The 6,671-nt window shown below is 42.3% G+C and overlaps 1 pseudogene; it reads left to right on the forward strand.

The window, feature by feature from the left end:
• The first annotated feature begins 3,871 nt into the window (after positions 1 to 3,871).
• Positions 3,872 to 4,295, forward strand: LOC142437051 (huntingtin-interacting protein K pseudogene; annotated as a pseudogene).
• The last annotated feature ends 2,376 nt before the right edge of the window (positions 4,296 to 6,671 follow it).

Consider the following 6,671-nt stretch of genomic DNA (forward strand, 5'->3'; position numbering starts at 1 on the left):
TTATAATCAAATAACGACTCTTCTAACTTATGGCGACATGATAGTGGCTGTCTGTCATTTATTCCAATCCGCAACATTTTGGTTCCCTCACCTGGAAAGCCACGGTGTCTTCTTGATGCCTCTGCCCGGCAGCTGCTCCCGGGGCCCTGGACGCCTACCTTCCCGGTTGAGCGGCTGCTTGGGGACGCTGGGAAGTCTCTGTCCCTCTGGAGGTAAGTTTAACTGTGGGACCAATCATCTGGTTAGACTTGGGAAGGGGACTGGATGCAGTCTGACCTCTTCCCAGTTGCTTCTCACCAGGACGCTGGCAGAGAAGTCTGGTAACTTGTTGAGCTGGTGGCTTGTCTTTTCAGACCTTCACGTAATAAGTTTGGTGCCTTGAATTGGCAACTGGTTTATTAGCTTGTTGAATTGACGAGTTTGGGTACTTGTTAGGTTGGCAGCTCGTGTTTCAGTCACTTAACACGTTTGGCTGGTACTCAGGCTTGGCTAGCCACGGGGCTGTTTGTCTCTTTGTGTGGTCTAATTATTGTCCTCTCTCTGTGTAAATAAATGTCTTCATGTTTCTCCCACAACTCTGACACATCTCCATTCTGTTAGCCTCGCAGTCACGGACCTGACTGACCCGACGGCTTGGCAAACAAGCAAACAAACAAACACATTTCTTTGGGTTGTTATTTTTGTGCTTTCTATTGGCAGGCTTAAATTGTTGGCTAAAAGGAAATGAATTTTAATCAGCACCAAGCATTTTTTCGTTTTACAAATTTAAAACCTTTGTGTGACATTTTTTAATGAACACGGAGTGGTTTTATCCACAAATCTGGGATTTGGACAGACTGAATAATATTAAGCTAATCTGCCAGGGCACTTGGCAAAAGTTTGAGCGTTGGAAGGAAGATTTCTTTGTGTTTGTGCTTTGGTTTATTGTGAAGGAAATCACAATGTTAAGCAGCTCATGCAGAAAAGGGTCTAGTTTTCAGCTCTCCTGGTTTCAGGTTTTGTGCTGTCCTCTTCCTGTGGCCTCCGAAGACCTCGTGCTTTTCTAAGGCTTTATCTGCTTTGCAGTGCTGTTAAATTCGACAGCCTGTCCAGCTCTGTGTCTTTGTTGAAGGACTGTAAGCAGTTTCGCCCAGAGGTTTGGGAACCAGAATGTGTTTTTGAATGGGTAATTAATCTTTGCTTCCAAGAAATGTAAGTTCAGCTCATAAAAGGAGTTTTTCTTTACTTTTGTTTATTTTTTTCTGGCAACTGTCAGTGTATATTTTCTCATCTTCAAAAGGGAATTAATGTTTTAAAATTAATATATATAATATATATGTATATTGTACGTATATATATGCATATATGTATGTATGTAGGTGTGCGTCTCCATCTAAGTAAAGTTCTAACCTGCGGGTCAGGAGAGCACCTGAGTGATTTCACTTTAAGTCAGCGATTCTCAAACTGTGGGTCTCCATCCTCGGTGGCCAAACAAACCTTTCAGACCTAAGACCATCAGAAAACACATAAATATTTCACAATATATAATTACTTATTGTATGTGATTAATCACTGTGCTTTCATTGTGTTCAATTTATAATCATGAAAATACATCCTGCATATCAGATATTTACATGATGATACATAACAGTAGCAAAATTGCAGTTATGAAGTAGCAACGAAAATAATGTTATGGTTGGGGTCCTCACCACATGAGGAACTGTATTAAAGAGTCTTGGCATTTGGAAGGTTGAGAACTACTGTTTTAAGTGGAATTCCCCTCCTATTTGTCTGCATCATACTGAGAGGATTAAAAACCAGCTCAACTAACTACCCTTTAAGGTTTTTGTCTCCTTCCCTGCAGAATGCAATCTCATTCATCTTTGATTACTTCTCGTGTTATTTTGGGGGCTGTACTTTTTGACTGCTTGGTGTCTCTGACTTTCTGTACAAGAACTTTCTGCCACTGCAAAATGCTCTCTCGGCAGCTCAGGGTGTTCTACGTAACATCCCTGGTTCCACCTGTACTCCAAAATTTCATTGTAAAATGAAACATTTTCCGCAGTGACCCCAAGCCCTGCCCATTTTACTTCAACTTCTTGGGCAATCCCCCCCACCCTACCCACCTTGCCTGAATCTGTTTGCTGTGGGCTCTGTCCCCAATCCTCCACAGGCCGCACCCCACCCCCCACCCCTACCCACGTGGAGAGCAGGGAGCAGCCACAGATGCTGACTGCCTGTGTTCACCTGCAGAGAGCTCGGCAGAACTCTGGCGGAGCCCCTGATTTTGTTCTTTTTTCTGAGCTTACCGCCCCACTTGAAATGACTGCCAGCAAATGATGGCTGTGCTTTCCACGCCAGAGGATCCCGGTCCTAGTCCCTGTGCGGTCCCCAGAGGCTGTGCTGAGCTTCAGCACGGGTGAGGCATGAAAAGAAAGAAAACGAAGTTATTTGTTTATTTTTAATGAATAGAAATTGTTCAACAGTTTTATAATGCCTTGAGAAACAAGAGAAAGGGCTGTGGCCCGAACTGTAGTGGTAGCCTTCAAAGAAGCAGGTCAGACCCCTCAGAAGCCTGTAAAACCAAAGGCAGGGTTCAGATTCACAACAGGCGACCCTTCGGAAGGAACCAATGCACATTTAGAAGGAAGAAAAGCATTGAATAATAATAATAAAAAATATTAAAACCTTTGCTCAATCGAGGGAAAAGTTGTGTTTGTATTTCAACAGATTTTTTAAAAAGTGTAAATTCCTCTTTGATGTGTCCACCTTAAGCAGGTTGTCTCCATAGCTTCCTACAAGTATAGTCTCAGTCAGAGACCAAATAATTTCTCCTAAGACTCCCGAATGCATGTTTCTGGCCGAGCAGTCATTTCATCTAAAGTAAGTGCAGATTCCTCTCGTTGAGCTTACATTCCGCATACAAGTTGTTAAATAGCATTTGCCAGGACCTGTGGTTTCCACGCATTACACGCAATGAACTCCAGGACCTTGACAAGAAAGGACGTTCCTTGAGCTTTACTTAAGTTAGAACACTTACCCATTGTGTAGGAAATCTGGAAAAGGTTGTCTTAAGCTAAAATGCAAGTGTAAATGTCTTCGTTATCTGTTAATCAGACTAATTATAGATTTTTCTTCTTAGCAGGAGTAATTTTAGCTAAATATAAAAAGAATAGGACACAGCTTGGCAAAGAAAATAGTGTTTTGTAAAGTTTTCACTTATCATAAGATTGTACAAAAGGAGTGGCATTAATTACCCTGTCAAGGCCACGTTAAATATATTTATATATATTGTTAACAATTCCGTCATTATTGTTAATTGGGGCCCTCATAAAAATTGTTTCAAAAGTATAACTGCCACTATTTGTGACTATGTAGCCAATGCTATTTGGAATCATGCAGAACCTATGTGCTGGGTTAATACTCCATCTTTGTTCCCCTGAACAGTCAGACTTGCAAAAACTGCTGGCAGCTCCACAGCTAGCGGTCAGAGAAGGCCACACTGTCTACTCAGTTGGGGTCTGAGAAAAACATAGAAAGTTAAGGTTTTAATTCTTAAAAGTTATCTTTGTCTAAGATGCCTAAATAAATAAGTAAATGTCATAAATGTAAGTTTAAACTAAGGGGGCAGAAAGGCCCAATAAACCTCTCTGGAAGGAGCCATGCTGCTTGATCAAAGTGGCTGAAGGAAAGTCAAAGTGGCTGATAGAGGGCCCTGCCCTGGCTTATGTTAGTCAAAAGCCTGAGGCCACATTTCATGGTAATAAAAGTGTTTAAGTATAAGTTAAAATAAAATAAATAAAAATTAAATTTGTTTTAAAAATTGGGTTCTAAAATTTGGCTTTACTACGTCTACACCAGGGGTCCTCAAACTTAAAAAAAAAAATCGGGGATCACTATGGCTACCGAGGGGGACGTGGAACTGGAGTTGGAGACTGAGACCAGTGGTCCGGAGCGGCCTCCAGAAAAGCCTCGGAAGCATGATAGTGGCGCAGCGGACCTGGAGCGAGTCACCGACTATGCGGAGGAGAAGGAGATCCAGAGTTCCAACCTGGAGACGGCCATGTCCGTGATTGGAGACAGACGATCCCGGGAACAGAAAGCCAAACAGGAGCGGGAGAAGGAACTGGCACAAGTCACCATCAAGAAAAGATCTGGAGCTGATAATGACTGAGATGGAGATCTCCAGAGCAGCCGCGGAGCGGAGCTTGCGGGAGCACATGGGCAATGTGGTGGAGGCTCTTATTGCACTAACCAACTAATCTGTGGATGTCACTGGATTAATTTATTGCAATAAAGATGCCTTTGTTTTATTAAAAAAAACTTTAAAAAATCGTTTTATTGAGGGTTCATACAACTCTCCTCATAATCCATATATACATCAATTGTGTAAAGCACATTTGTACATTCATTGCCCTCATCATTCTCAAAACATTTGCTCTCCATTTAAGCCCCTGGCATCAGCTCCTCATTTCCTCCTCCCTACCCCCTCCCCCTCCCTCATGAACCCTTGATAATTTATAAATTACTATTTTGTCATATCTTACCCTGTCCGACGTCTCCCTTCACCCACTTTTCTGTTGTCCATCCCCCAGGGAGGAGGTTATATGTAGATCCTTGTAATCTGTTCCCCCTTTCCCACCCATCCTCCCTCTACCCTCCCAGTATCGCCACTCTCACTTCTGGTCCTGAAGGGATCATCTGCTCTGGATTCCCTGTGGTTCCAGTTCCTATCTGTACCAGTGTACATCCTCTAGTCTAGCCAGACTTGCAAGGTAGAATTGGGTTCATGATAGTGGGGGGTGGTGGCAGGAAGCATTGAGGAGCTAGAGGAAAGTTGTATTTTTCATCGTTGCTACAGTGCGCCCTGACTGGCTCGTCTCCTCCTCAGACCCTTCTGTAAGGGGGTGTCCAGTGGCCTATAAATGGGCTTTGGGTCTCCACTCTGCACTCTCCCCCTCATTCACTATGGTAAGATTTTTTGTTCTGATGATGCCTGATACCTGATCCCTTCAACACCTCATGATCTCATCTGCTGATGTGCTTCTTCCATGTGGGATTTGTTGCTTCTGAGCTAGATGGTTGCTTGTTTATCTTCAAGCCTTTAAGACCCCAGATGCTATATCTTCTGATAGCCGGGCACCATCAGCTTTCTTTGGGTCCTCAAACTTTTTAAACAGGGGCTCAGTTCACTGTCTCTCAGACCCGTTGTAGGGCCGGACTATAGTTTTAAAAAAACTATGAACAAATTCCTATGCGCACTGCACATATTTTATTTTGAAGTAAAAAACCAAACGGGAAAAACACCCGGTCGGCCGGATAAATGGCCTCTGTGGGCCGCATGTAGCCTGTGGGCTGTAGTTTGAGGACACCTCATCTATACCGTTTGGACTATTGTTATAAATACAGCAAGTGATAAAAACAATAATTCAAAAGTAAAAAAAATAGAAAGTTTGCAAGCCTGTTTGCTTTCAGTCTTCAATTAGAATTTTTTAAATGGGTAAAGGTCACGCCTGCAAAGAATGCTCTGAGAAGGTCAGCCTTCCCCAGTGCTTTGAGTGCTCTGGATATTTGTAGACACTGGCAAAGATTGCTGTTGGCAGAAGAAAAAAGAACCCTCTTGTTTTTCTTTTAAACTTTAAACTAGTGGTTTTCTCCCAAGGCTGAAAAAAAATTTAAAGCCACGAAGAAACTCTACTCTCTAGGACTAACTGTTAAAAGAAGAAACCTATAAGCAGCCTGATATGCTTGTGAGTGTGCATCCCTAAGCAAAGTCAAATTAGGACAGGTCATCCATAAAGTCAGCAGCAATATGCACCAATTTACAGGCTCAGAAATCTTCTTTTCATCTGGTTGGGTTTTGGTTAACTCAATGTGGGTTGCTTCACTTGGCTCCACCAGGGTGCCCATTGGTCACCTCACCTTTGTCCATGGGCCCAGTTAATCAAACACGACCAGATTAAAAGAAGATTACTTCTATTACTGTATTACCTATAGCATAACCCCTTCCTGTGACGTATGTCTTCACCTGTAATTAGGGGGCTTGCATGTCCCCAGAGAATATAAAAGCTTTGGTTAGCATTAAAGATTTTCTCTCTCTCTCTCTCTCTCTCTTTCTCTCTCTCTCTCTCTCTCTCTCTCTCTCTCTCTCTCTCTCTCTCTCGCTCTCTCCAGGTGGACCAGCAAGTGTGGCTGAGGTGAGCATGCTACTATGAATTGTGTCTGACTCCATTTATTTCAATATTTCTCTTCTATCTCTCATGTTCTTTATAACTTTACTATAATCTTTACTTATTATCTCTATACAGTTGCACCTACCGGATCCATAATGATGTGTTGGGGTTCGCTTCCTTTGGCATATGGCGCCCAATGTGGGGCCTCGTAGGAAAATAACTCTTTTGCGTTATTATCCCGTGTAACAATTGTATGCCTCATCAGACAGTTTGAATCGGGAAAAATTTTTTTAGTTTATTTTTTAAGTGTGTTTTTTAGTTCGAGTGAGATATGGGTCAGGAAAAGAGCAAGGATACAGAGTACAGTATCACTCTTTGCCACCTCTTGAAGAAACAAAATGTAGTGGTAACAAATAAGAGACTGAACGAGTTTCTTTAAGTGGTAAAGATATTTAATCCTTCATTTCAGAGTCAGGAACCTTTGATATGGAGATCTGGGATAAGGTAGCCATTAATTTA

This window comes from Tenrec ecaudatus, chromosome 1 (assembly GCF_050624435.1).
Source record: "Tenrec ecaudatus isolate mTenEca1 chromosome 1, mTenEca1.hap1, whole genome shotgun sequence".
Classification (NCBI taxonomy): domain Eukaryota; kingdom Metazoa; phylum Chordata; class Mammalia; order Afrosoricida; family Tenrecidae; genus Tenrec; species Tenrec ecaudatus.